Below are 13,620 nucleotides of genomic sequence, written 5' to 3'. Positions count from 1 at the left end.
TAATGTAATCAATCACGTATAAAGCTCTGAGACTTTCTAATCACTTTCCCTGGTTACTGATGCAAGATCTAATTGTAATCCTGTGTGATAACTTCTGATCTACTCAAGCCCCCCTCCCCCTTGCCTAAAACGCAGCCTGCATTTGCGAATCAGCAGAGGCTGCAGCAATTTTGATCTTTTGTTAGCTAGCTATGAAGGTTTGCGGTTGTTGCCGGGGGAAAGGGGAGGTGTAAGCCTATGTGTTGCTCTGTAGATGGCTTTTTGCTTCGCTCTGTTAGGAATACACACAGTACTAGGTAAACACCGAGAGTGGGAGGTTACGAACATAGCTTGAAAGGGTGAAACTGAAAGGTTGCCTGGCTGAGGCTGTAAATATCAGGGCTCAAGTTTCAGACTTGCTCTCTTATTTGTGTGTGTGTGTGGGGTGGAGCTCGTTGTCTTACCCCTTTGGTGCCCAGCTTGAGAAGCTTGGGTATGATTTGCCAAAAGCGCCGCGCATCTTTCACTGACTTCGGTAGGAGTTGACCGTGCTTATCTCTGAAAACTAAGCCCTGCATCGTGTCTGGATTTGGTCACCCAAAATCATTGTCCAATTCTGAGCACTTTGGCCTGGGAGAGTAAGTTTTTTGGGGTGGTGGGCGATCTCTTACCGGTGTCAGTTGGGAAGCGAGTTGTGGGATCTAGGAGGGGGGAAACAGTCATTTAGCTAATTTATAAATAAACTGGATCCTGCTCTTTGATGGGCTTTTGTTTTGATTTGGTCTCTGTATCTCATTCATCCTGCACTAGCTTGTCTGATCTGTTCCAAATCTCACCCGTTTGCAGGATAACTCGTTTGCCTTACTGACTTTGCAAGCCTGAAAACCTTCATTAGAGAGCCTCCCACCCCTCCGCCGGGGAGTAAAATCACCAGTGTGAGCAGATTTCAAGTTATCCCCCATGCTAGAGGGACTGACTAGGAGGGCTGCATTACTACAACTTTTAAAGTAGTTGCTATGGTATAATTTCATTATGGGTTTTGTTTGGGGTGACAAGATAGCAAGTGTGTAAAATTGGGACACTTTTCCCCCACAGGGGATGGGATGGGCTATAGTTGCCTATATAAGACAAAACCCCAAATATTGGGATGTCTGAATACCCTGGGTTTGTTTGTCATGTGCCAGATGAGTTTGGAGGTCTGATTGGTGAGGGCTAAGAAAGAGAGAGGAAAACTAACATTCAGTCCCCAGACATACTATTAAAGGTATTCTTTGTGTCCAAGGAGATAAAAAACTGAGAGGCTACTTAACAGGGCCCATTGTGAAAAGCTATGACTAAGGGTCTAATTGTGTCCTTTAAGACACAGAATGGACATACTGTACTGTCTGTTACATGAAGTAAGATGCATAGGATGTGCGGGGAGGGCTAGCTCAGTGGTTTGAACATTGGCCTGCTAAACCCAGGGTTATGAGTTCAAGCCTTGAGGAGACCATTTAGGGAACTGGGGTAAAAATCTGTCTGGGGATTGGTCCTCCTTTGAGTAGGGGGTTGGACTAGATGACCTTCTGAGGTCCCTTTCAACCCTCTGATTCTGTGTCTGAGGGAGCTGGTCCTTACCCAAATGGGTAAGATTAGTAATATCACAGGGGAGACAGTTGTGTCCAGGGTGTGTGTGTGTATGCAGTGGTGAGCTTGAGCGGGTTTGCATGAACCGGTTGTTAAATTTAGCAGCCCTTTTAGAACCGGTTGTTCCAGGACAACCGGTTCTATAAGGGCTTTATTTAACAAAAAGCTCCGGCCCAAGCTCACTTCCCACTCCTCTCCTGCTCCGCCCCCCTTCACCTCCCCCTCCCCTGCTTCCCACGAATCAGATGTTCACGGGAAGCCTGAAACAAGCAGCAGGCAGGTAAGCTAGGGCGCGGGGGAGGGGAGGTGCGGCTAGCTCAGCAGCTCCCTCCAGCACAGCTCCTGGTCCCGGAGCACGGCTCCCTCCAGCCTGGCACCCCCTGGCCGAGCACCCCCAGCCCCAGCCCGGTCCTGGCCCCCACCGAGCACCCCCAGCTTCGGCTCCACAGCTCCAGCCCGGCCCCCGCGGTTGCGGCTCCAGCCCGGCCCCCACGGTGCTGGCACCAGTGCTGGCTCTGGCCCGGCCGGTCCCGGGCGCCGGTGCTGGGCCCGGCCCCGCGGTTGCGGCTCTGGCCCCGTGGCGCCAGTGCTGGTCCTGGCCCCTGTGGTTGCGGCTCCGGCCCGGCTTGGGCCCCGTGGCGCCAGTGCTGGTCCTGGCACCGCAGCTCCGGCCCAGCCCGGTTCGAGCCCCACGGTGCTGGTGCTGGTCCCGGCGGAGTGGCTCCAGGCAGCGCTGTAAGAGAGCAGGGAGGGGATGTTGGAAGAGGGCAGGGGAGTTTGGGGGGGTCATGGGGGGGATGGATAGGGGTGGGGCGGTCAGAGGGCAGGGAACAGGGGAATTGAATGGGGGCAAGGGTCCTGGGGAGGCGGTCAGGAAGGAGCAGGGGTTGGATGGGGTGGCAGGGGGCAGTCAGGGACAGGGAGAAGGGGTGGTTGGATGGGGCAGGGGTCTCGGGGGGCAATCAGGAATGAGAGGAGGGGTTGGATGGGGCAGCAGGAGGTAGTCAGGGGTCAGGGAAGGGGGGTGGATGGGGCAGGGGTTTCAGGGGGGCATCAAAGAATGCAGGGGGTTGGATTGGGTAGGAGGCTTGGGGGGGGCGGCCACAACCCCCTTGTGGGGTGACGAGGAGGGAACCTGTTGTTAATATTTTGGCAGCTCATCACTGTGTGTATGTGTGACAAAGTTTGTGGGCAGAAACACATTACAGTATGAGGGTTTGGCTACACTTGAGAGTTGCAGCACTGGGAGTTACAGCGCTGGTCGTACAGCTGTGTAGGAAAAGCGCTGGTGTGTGGCCACACTCACAGCTACCAGCACTGCAGTGTGGCCACATTTGCAGCGCTGTTGGGAGTGATGCATTATGGGCAGCTATCCCAGCATTCAAGTGGCAGCAACGTGCTTTTCAAAAGAGGGGGGTGGGGTGGAGTGGAGTGTGACAGGGACCGGGGGAGAGAGAGAGAGTGGATTTTTGGAGCCGACACTGTGTATCAGCTCCCTGCCTTGCAAAATCAGAAATTTTTCCTGACCCCTTACTCTTAACTGCAAACAGCCTGCAGACCAGATAGCAGCTGCTCCATCGGATTCCCTTTCTCCGCCCTGCCCCCGCTGTTTCTATCCTCAAGCAAACACTCATCCCCCTGCCTGCCTCATTCACAGCAAGGTAGTGGGTTATCTCATTTGATTGTTCACAGTCAGTTACAGATTGATCACAGCAAACAAGAGTTGTGTTTGTTTTTTAGATAAGCAACTCCCGGAGCCCCGAGTTCACAACAAAACAAAGAGAGACAGCATAACAAAACAAAGAGAGTAATTTAGTTAAAAGCATTCTGGGATATCTCCTAATACCCTGGAGGCCAATAACAGCGCTGGTGTGTGGCCACACTTTACGAGCAGCGCTGCATCATCAGCGCTGCACTCGTTATACCCCAAGCAGACACAGGTGTACAGCCAGCGCTGCAGCCAGGGAGTTGCAGCACTGGATGTGCCCTGCAGGTGTGGACAGTTACTAATTGCAGCGCTGGAAAGCCTCCACCAGCGCTGCAACTCTCAAGTGTAACCATACCCTGAGTTTGTTTCCAGGGGGAGACACTGACATGCTTGATTGTCTGAGTTCAAGATGCCCAATAGCAGAATGTCAGGTAGTGAAAGTCAGGGCAGATGGGCATTAACTGAGCTTTATGGTGAAGTTCAAATAGTGTTTGCAAGTATGTTTGGCTCTTTGCTTTTATAAGTAATGTATTCACTCAATATTTAAAAAGAAATTCTTTCCAGTAGAATGTTCTATGGGTGTGCTCTAAAACTCTGCACAGAGCACTTTGTAAAGATGATGATTACACAATGTGACATGGATGATTTCAACAACTCTGCATGGGCCCTGAATGTGAATGAATAATGCATAATAAAATGAAGAAAGCAGCATGGTCTAGAGTTCTGAGAGTCTGGAGAGCCCGAGTTTTAATCCTGGCTCTGCTGCTGACTCACTAGGTAGCCTTGGGCAAATCATGGGTTAATCTCTCTATGCTTCAGTTCCCCCATCTGTACAATAGGCATCCTATCTGCCTCTCAGGGGCACTGTGGATTAAACAGTTAGTTTGAACAGTACTTAAAATGTAGAGATGTTTATAATGTTGTAACAGAAAAACATACCATGGCTTTTTCAAATGGAAACATTTTCTCTCATAAACTAATTGATTTCTCTACCATCTCTGACACAATACATAGCCTAATTATTCTTTGTCTAGTCATTTCTGTCAGATGTGATGGGAAAAATAGGGTGAGAAACGGGAACTGTTTTAAAAGTTTATAACACATGAGACCTCAGCGGGGACAAAGGAAATGTATATAATTCAAGATGTTAGTGCATAGTTACACATATGTTGCAGCTGAAGCAAGTCATGGTCCGCTTGCAAATTCATTGGATTGCATGGGCAAAATTCCTTGAGTTACATCATTCACCCCTAACCTATCCCAAACTTCTATAGCTTGTGGTGATGGGCCATAAGTAATGTGTCTAGTACAGATGTGTATGTGGCTTGGGGGGGAATTGAAGGAGTTGTTGGTAAAGGTTTAATGTTAAACTAGAAGAGGAGAAGCCTGCAATATATCCCAGCCTGGGAAATGATAAACGGGAGAGCTCTTTAAAATAGGCTCAAGTTATTATTATGACAGAGTTTTGTCACAGTGAAATGGTGCATACAACACAGTGTGCATTGCTATAACACAGCTATCAAACGTCACACTAGTACTTGAACCTGTCTAAGTGGGACACCAAGGACCCCCTGCAGCTGTAGTGTTGGCAGCATTGTCTGTACAAACTCTGGTAATACATTCTCATTTTTGGGGCAAGTACGGCGTTAGACAGCATTACTGGGTCTAGTATGCAAGAAATCCATGCACATGCGTAACTCTTATTAATCTTCGTGGGAGTTGTCTGCATCCAGTGCATGATCCTGCTTCCATTGAACTCTCCTAACAGGGTCAAGCCCTTAGGAATCGGAGACAATATGCATTGTTACAACTACAGCAGTGTCTTCTTTTTATTTTTAAAGTGGAATTGGTACTTCTGAAGGATGTTACATTAATTGCACTTGAGACTGATGTCCTTTCTCCATAGAACTGGTACAGTTCTGGCACCAATAGTGCAAATTTCCTCACATCAGTTGGCCAGATTATGATCTCACAAACAGGAGTGCAAAGCTGGAGGGTCGCCTTTGACTCTGGGTATGGCTACACTTACAGTTTGCAGCGCTGGTAGTTTGCAGCGCTGGTCATCCAGCTGTGTAGGAGCAGTGCTGGTGTGTGGCCACACTCACAGCTACCAGCGCTGGTGTGTGGCAGCATTTGCAGCGCTGTTGGGAGTGCTGCATTATGGGCAGCTATCCCAGCATTCAAGTGGCAACAACGTGCTTTTCAGAAGAGGGGGGTGGAGGGTGGTGTACTGTGACAGGGAGCGGGGAAGATAGAGAGAGTGGATTTTTGGAGCCAACACTGTGTGTTAGCTTCCTGGATTGAAAAATCACAAAATGTTTGTGGTGTACTGTGACAGGGAGCAGGGAAGAGAGAGAGAGTGGATTTTTGGAGCCAACACTGTGTGTTAGCTTCCTGGATTGAAAAATCACAAAATGTTCGTGAACCCTTAGTCTTAATTGCAAACAGCCTGCATCCAACGCTGTTTCTCTGTCAAGCAAACATTCACTCCCTGCCTCTCATTTGATCGTTCACAGCCAGGTACAGATAGCTCCTGTTTGCTGTGATCAGTGTTTGTTTTTTTAGATAAGCAGTTCAACGGAGCTCCGATCGATCGGAGTTCACAACAAAACAAAAAGAGGCTGCATAACAAAACGAAGAGAGTAATTTAGTTAAAAGCTTTCTGGGATATCTCCTTATTCCCTGGAGGCCAATAAAAGCGCTGGTGTGTGTCCACACTTGATGAGCAGCGCTGGATCACCAGCGCTGAAATCGCTACACCCCAACCTGACCAGGTGTTCAGCCAGCGCTGCAGCCAGGGAGTTGCAGCGCTGGATGTGCCTTGCAGGTGTGGACGGTTACTAATTGCAGCGCTGAAAAGCCTCTACCAGCGCTGCAACTTGCAAGTGTAGCCAAGCCCTCTGATAGTTTCTCTGGATTTACACCAGTATAAATTAGATCTGAAACTGGTCCAAAATGTCTTAAACCTGTTCTGGATGGGGAACACTGGAAGCAAGATGGTAAGTTATTATACTCAATCCTTGGCTTTATTGATCAGACTCTCAGCAAGGGTTCCACTTGTGATGGTGTTTTTTGTGATTAGGCCTCCCATCTACTATGAACTCGAGAGTAACCACTTGCTCTGATGAACAATATTCTATGCTTGGTGTCAAAAGCAGTCTTTAGCACTGTTGTGTTTTGGTTCTCTAGAGATTACTAACAGTAGGAACGGATGCTTTGTACTAGAAGGAATGCCATATTCTAGCCATTCTGAATAAAGAGGCAATCCATAGAAAAGTCTTTTTTATGTATTCCTGTTTTTCCTTTAGGGTTAATACCACAGATCCCCACCAAGCTCACTTAACATGTGCTGCTGAACTGCCATGTGACCAGATGGCACTGATTTATGGTCACTTAATCATGGGTCTGAATGTGAAGAGGTGATCTAATTTAAAAGTCTACATGTGTTTTGAGCCTTCCAATCTCTTGTTTTGATTTAAAAACAAACAAACAAACAAACACAAATTGCATCAAATACCAAGATAAAAGAGTGAATGAAGCTGTGAAACAGCCAACTTAAGTGTTTTCTCTCTTCCTTACAAATATCATGGGGAGTGTAGCCTATGCTTTCCAAGCCCACATTGTGCAAAGATTTTCCTGGTTTCAGATTTCAAGGGCCAGATCCTCAGAGGATGTAAATTAGCATTGCTCCACTGAAGTCTATTCCTGAGTGTGGATGCAATATATACTCAGCTTACTTTTACCTGGAAATGTTGATATGGCATGCTGTTGAGTTTTAAAACCAACACCGCTGAGTTCTGCTCTCCCCTACTTTGAGCATGAAAAGCATGCTGCAATGGATACAAGAATTCTGAAGTAAAGTGGGAGGTTTACACCTCCATCTTGTGATTGGATCCAAACTAGCAGGCACATGTCTGTCCAGAGTCCCACTGATTTCAGTGGGGCTCTCTTTGGTCACAGGTTTCCAACTGTGTGGTGAGGATTACAAGATGGTGGACCTTAGTTTGCTCATTTATATGTTAATACCAAGAATAGTCTTCCATCTCCAAGCCATTTGATAGCAGAGCTGGGGTCTGATCTCTGGGAACACACTGGAAAGATTGGGTGTGGTGTATGGCTACACAGGGCTCTGTGTGTGTTTTCTCTCCGTGTAATTAAGTAATTGTGTACAAGAGTTAAGTCAATGTGTATAAGCCTTTGTTGCCTGAGTAATCTACATTTTGTCAAACATTTTTCTTGCCTTCAGGACTCTGGATTAGAATGTCCCCTATGCTGAGTTCTCTTCAGTCGTTTTGGTAAATTCACTGCTTATTCAGCTACGTGGATTTCATCTTAAAGGGACACCTTGAACTTGAAATCTTTTTCAGTGAGAGAGAACCAGAACAATTAACAGCTCTTTTAGGCAGTGCACATGGCAATTTTAGGGGCTTTATAATCAGAGTTCCCTACTTTTAAAAATATTTTTCCCTTCCCTATTGCTGTTCCCACACCAAAAAAGGAAAATCAATTTACTATTCATGGCAGATTGTGAAAGTTACTATACACAAAGTGCTTTCAAATGCACAAAGTAAAGAAACTGCAAAAATGGAGGAAATGTTTTCTTATCTGCCAGTTATAGAAATCTCTGGTGTTACAATAGTAGTAGGGATAGAAGTGACATTTTTAACTGATATCCCTTGAAACCTGAAGAAGTGGATTGACAATTAAAATTCTGTAAAAAGACTGAACACTTCTTGGGATTTAAAAAACATCAACAAGGAACAGAAAGTTCACAGCCCTGAACCTAAGAAAAATTCTCAAGAACATATGATAGGCCAGATTTTTAGTACATTAATAGAGTTGCACCAGTGATCAATTTGGCCAACTGTATTTACTTTTAGGGAGAGTAATAAAAGGGTGGAGTGTTGATATAAACTGTTTAATGTGTATGACTATACAATATACGGGTGGGTGAGATTCTATCAGGGCCGGCTCCAGCTTTTTTGCCGCCTCAAGTGGCTAAGGGAAAGAAGAAAAAAAAAAAGATAAAGCCGCGATCGGCAGCAGTTTGGCAGCAGCTCTGCCGTGCCGCTTCATTCTTTGGCGGCAATTCCGCGGTGGGTCCTTCGCTCCAAGAGGGACTGAGGGACTTGCCGCCGAAGACCTAGACATGCCGCCCCTTTCCATTGGCCGCCCCAAGCACCTGCTTCCTTGGCTGGTGCCTGGAGCCAGCCTTGTATTCTATGTATATATACATTAGGGCTGTCGATTAATCGCCGTTAACTCACGCGATTAACTGTGATTAAAAAAATGTATCATGATTAATCACGCTGTTAAACAATAGAATGCCAATTGACAGTTATTAAATGCTTTTGGATGTTTTTCTACATTTTCAAATATATTGATTTCTATTACAAGACAGAATACAAAGTACTCATCTTATATTATATTATTTTTATTACAAATATTTGCACTGTAAAAATGATAAGCAAAATAAATACTATTTTTCAATACAAGTACTGTAGTGCAATCTCTTTATTGTGAAAGTGTAACTTTAATGTGTAGATTTTTTTTGTTACATAACTGAACTCAAAAACAAAACAATGTAAAACTTTAGAACCTACAAGTCCACTCAGTCCTACTTGTTCAGCCAATTGCTAAGACAAACAAATTTGTTTATATTTACAGGAGATACTGCTGACTGCTTCTTATTTACAGTGTCCCCAGAAAGTGAGAACAGGCATTTGCATGGCTTTTTTGTAGCCGGCATTGAAAGACATTTATGTGCCAGATATGCTAAACATTCATATGCCCCTTCATGCTTTGGCCACTATTCCAGAGGACATGCTTCCATGCTCATGACACTCATTTAAAAAATAGTGTTAATTAAATTTGTGACTGAACTCCTTGGGGGAGAATTGTCTCCTGCTCTGTGTTTTACCCACATTCTAACATCTATTTCATGTTATAGCAGTCTCAAATGATGATCCAGGACATGTTCATTTTAAGAACACTTTCACTGCAGATTTGACAAAACACAAAGAAGGTACCAATGTGAGATTTCTAAGGATAGATACAGCACTTGACCCAAGGTTTAAGAATCTGACATGCCTTCCAAAATTTGAGAGGAACGAGGTGCGGAGCATGCTTTCAGATGTCTTAAAAGAGCAACGCTCGGATGCGGAAACTACTACAGAACCCGAACCACCAAAAAAGAAAATCAACCTTCTGTTAGTGGCATCTGACTCAGATGATAATGAACATGTGTCGGTCCACTCTGCTTTAGATCGTTATCAAGCAGAACCCATCATCAGCATGAAAGCGTGTCCTCTGGAATGGTGGTTGAAGCATGAAGGGACATATGAATCTTTAGCACATCTGGCACGTAAATATCTTGCAACGCCAGCTACAACAGTTCCATGCAAATGCCTGTTCTCACTTTCAGGTGACATTGTAAGCAAGAAGCAGGCAGCAATATCTCCTGCAAATTGTAACCCAAACTTGTTTGTCTGAGCGATTGGCTGAAGTAAGACTGAGTTCTCAAGTTTTACATTGTTTTATTTTTGAATGCAGTTATTTTTTGTACATAATTCTACATTTATAAGTTCAATTTTCATAATGAAGAGATTGCACTACAGTACTTGTATTAGGTAAATTGGAATATACTATTGATTTTGTTTACAGAGCAAATACTTGTAATAAAAAGTAAATATAAAGTGAGCACTGTACACTTTGTATTCTGCATTGTAATTGAAATCAATATATTTGAAAATGTAGAAAACATCCAAAAATATTTAAATAAATGGTATTCTATTATTGTTTAACTGTGTGATTAATTTTAATTGCATGATTAATCACAATTAATTTTTTTAATCACTTGACAGCCCCAATATACATTCAGCTTACGTAGAAATACACAAGATAAAAAATATAAATTGTTCTGCATATACCCACAACCACTTGCAACAGCAGTCACAGATGCATTCTCTTATTCTCAGCTACCTCCTATTGTTTGGGTAGTTTGGATATGAAGTATTTAGATCTTTGTTTCTGAAACAGATTTTCAGATCTTAAGTTGTTTTGTGTTTTGGGGAGGATGTTCTGAGCACCAGATTGGGAGCGTGGGTATTACTACACTCCAGATTGACTTTCATGATCATTTCTTCCTCAGTTTAGTATGGTACTTGCCTATCTTGAGGGGGTGATGTGGTGATTCATCTGCCAAGCTCTTTGATGGAAAATGCTATAGAAGTGCTCAACATTATTGTTACTATAATAAAGTATTTGACAAGCTGAAGAAAAAAACAAAAAACCCCGAAGTGGGCACCTCTAGGTCTCTGGTTGGAAGCTGAAGCTAGAGAAATTCAGACTAGTAAAACAGCACAATTTTGAAGAATTCTTAACCATTGGAACAACTTACGTAGGGACCATCACAAAGTCTTTAAATCAGTATTGGCTATCTGACTAAAATGACATGCTATAGCTCAGAAGTTATGGGCCTGATGCAGAACTTAGTGGGTGAGGTTCTCTGGCCTGCGTTGTGCAGGAGATCAGACTAGATGATCATCATAGTCCCTTTTGGCGTTCCAAATCTATTGATCTGTGAATGCTTATATTCACTTCCCTCTCACCACCTCCACTAAATGGACAAGTGTCAGAGGTAAGAAGGGAAGCATGTACATTTTAAGCTAAAAGTGCTGCTGAATGTTTAAAGGTGGGGGAGATATTTTTCCATTGTGACACACAAGTTCTTCCCATTAACATGACATGCATGCCAGGAGAATGTTTCTTTCACATTTGGAGCAGCAGAGAGAAGTCAGCTTTAAATTTTCAGACTGAACATTTCTCCCATGAAGTTAGCGAGGGATTGAGAATGCTTCCGAAAATTTTGCTATGATGCCACCGTTATTCAAACACTAATAAATGAACTTTGTATACATACTTCTACCATTCGACTTAATCAAATATATCTTTATGTTCCCATTCACATGCCTTTGGCAAATCACTGTGCAGGGTTTTGCTGTGGGTTTCCCACTGTTAACTGTGTTGACATTTTCCACAGAATGTGTTTTAGCATTCTTTGGACAATTTCACTATATGTGCATTTAGATGCAGGGCCTGATTTGTAAAGGCCTTCAGGCACCGAAAGATGCATATATGCACCCAGGGAGACTTTCAAAAGCATCTAACTCCTAGAGTTAGGTGTTCAGCCGCCTAGCTGAATTTTCAAAAGCACCTAATCATCTTTAATAAAACTAGCTTGTAGTAATTTAACACCCTTTCAGGGCTTATGTTGAGTTATACGATTATTTCTAGGAATTAAATGGAAGTTAGTAATTATGTTTGGTTGTAAATTCATTAAAGTATTAAACACATTTTCAGAAACAAGAGGTTGCTTAGGTATCTAATGCAGAACCAGTTTAAATAAACCTATTAGGTTTAAAGGTAAACTCAATGTAAAGGATTTAGCAGACAATGCATGATGCTTTTTTAACAATCAAAAATCTTATAGATGCTAAAGCTTATTGTGCCTTCTTGAATTTAGGGCAGACTTTCAAACTTGGGTGCATGAACTTAGGCACCTAGGTTTAGCTGTGGCAGAGCAGGTTGTCTGATAGACCAGGAATTTGTCAATTACTGTCCATTTACATTCCAAGCTTGTTGGGACAGGGACCATTTCCTACTATGTATGTACAACACCTAGCACTATATGGCCCTAGTGCTGATGGGGCATTGGGATATGACTGGAATACAAATGTTAAATAATATGGAGTTAAATGGATAGTCTGGGGAACAGAAACAGGAAGTACAGGGAGTGTGAGAGAAAACACACATTGGTTAAATAATTTTAATTAACCAGTTACCTCTACAAGGTTTCTCATTATTCTTTGGCTCTTTTTAGCTAAAGTAAAGTATAGGCAGGATCATTATTATTTCTATTTGATTAGACAGAATAGCTTTTAAAGCAAATAAGAAATTACCTACAGCTAAATAAGAATGGTTAGATAATAGTTTAGTGTCAAAAACTGAACTCAACATGGGATGTTGCATCTTTTCAGAGATAATAAATCAGTTTAATTCATTCAGCCTCTTACCACAATCTTCTTACAAAGGCAAACTTTTGTGTTACTTCAGTACTAGTCTGGGCAGGTGATTTGTTGATACTAACATGGAACTATGGATCCTTTCTTAATTCCAATCAAGTTTATTTGGCAATGGAATGGTGGCATAGCTCATGTCAGTTCAACCAAACAGTTCTACCATAGAATCTAGAACTTTAAACAAGCTACTTACTTATCAAAGAATGTTAATTCAGTTCAAAATTACCTTGCCAAGGGGATACTTGCAGCCAAGCTTTGTCTCTTGTACATATACAAGACTATCACACATTAAACAAAAACAAAAACAAAATATGGAGGTAATAAAGTAGAATAGCATCAAAATTATCTAGAACGTATTTCATACGCTCTTATACCACTTTACCCCAAAGTTTCAAATAGTGATAAATATCTAGCTTGCAAGCCAATTTAAAGCTCCCTCCCCTCTTTGTCTAAGAAGCTGTTAGTTCTTTTGACCAAAATCAACCTCAAAATCCCACAGAGCTATGAAAGACTCAAGGTTGCTTGCAGTAGCTCTTGCTACTTTCTCTTCTAAATAGTACTGGATTTAATTAGTGTAATGAGTTTCCCCTGCTTCAATGCTCAGTTACTTTTGATTTAGCATGTCTTCTAGACCATAACAAGACTAGTTGTTAACAGAAGGGTCACTCTCACTGGCCAGGCAATAACATCTGTTCAAACTCTCTCGTCCAGATGTTTTGGCTTCAGGGCACGATGTATTGAACAACACAGTATTTTGTACATTTTTCTTCTGGATGGCATAGCCTGGGTTCTCTTTTTGGCAAAGAAACTGACCCATAGTTCTGATAAAGATTTGAAATGTCCAGCCAGAATCTGAGGTGTCCTTTCTCATCATCCAGTGAGAAAACAGGGTGTCTCCGACTCTTCTTTATGGCTTCTTGCAACTTTGCCTGGAAAAATCCAGTGTCTTCGTGCAAAACATCTCATGCCATAGCAGTTTTTGTAAGACATGTTGAACCATATGCTGAATACCTGCTTGCTTAGCTGCAGTCAATAATTCTCTCCTACAAGTTACTTTCCGTGGGCCCATTTGCAGTGTGATCCTTTGGCCAAATTTGTATGACTCCATACTCTTTCCATCACCACTTTTGAACTTCGAATAGAATCTTTATGTAAAGTCTCATCACACTCCTTGATGGTGTTGTCCTTGTTTAGTAGCTCATCCCAAACCAATAGAAAGTCATTTGA

At 43.1% G+C, this 13,620-nt stretch overlaps 1 protein-coding gene across 11 annotated transcripts in view; it reads left to right on the top strand.

Annotated features, from left to right (window-relative positions):
* The window catches only part of LOC120372577 (arylacetamide deacetylase-like), a 124,772-nt gene that overhangs the window by 90,608 nt on the left and 20,544 nt on the right, over window positions 1-13,620 (top strand). The window contains exon 1 of one of the 11 annotated variants that reach the window (XM_039489801.1): window positions 277-296. The exons of 9 other annotated variants lie outside the window; for them this stretch is intronic. The gene's annotated coding sequence lies outside the window, so the exon portion shown is untranslated. Of the gene's footprint in view, window positions 1-276; window positions 297-6,280; window positions 6,313-13,620 lie in introns of those variants that run through there. One more of the 11 variants, XM_039489800.1, reaches the window with a different exon arrangement.

The sequence above is a fragment of the Mauremys reevesii genome, linkage group 9, assembly GCF_016161935.1.
Source record: "Mauremys reevesii isolate NIE-2019 linkage group 9, ASM1616193v1, whole genome shotgun sequence".
Taxonomy (NCBI): Eukaryota; Metazoa; Chordata; order Testudines; family Geoemydidae; genus Mauremys; species Mauremys reevesii.
The sequence above is the reverse complement of the archived record's forward strand: the minus strand, read 5'-3'. Positions and strand labels throughout refer to the sequence as shown.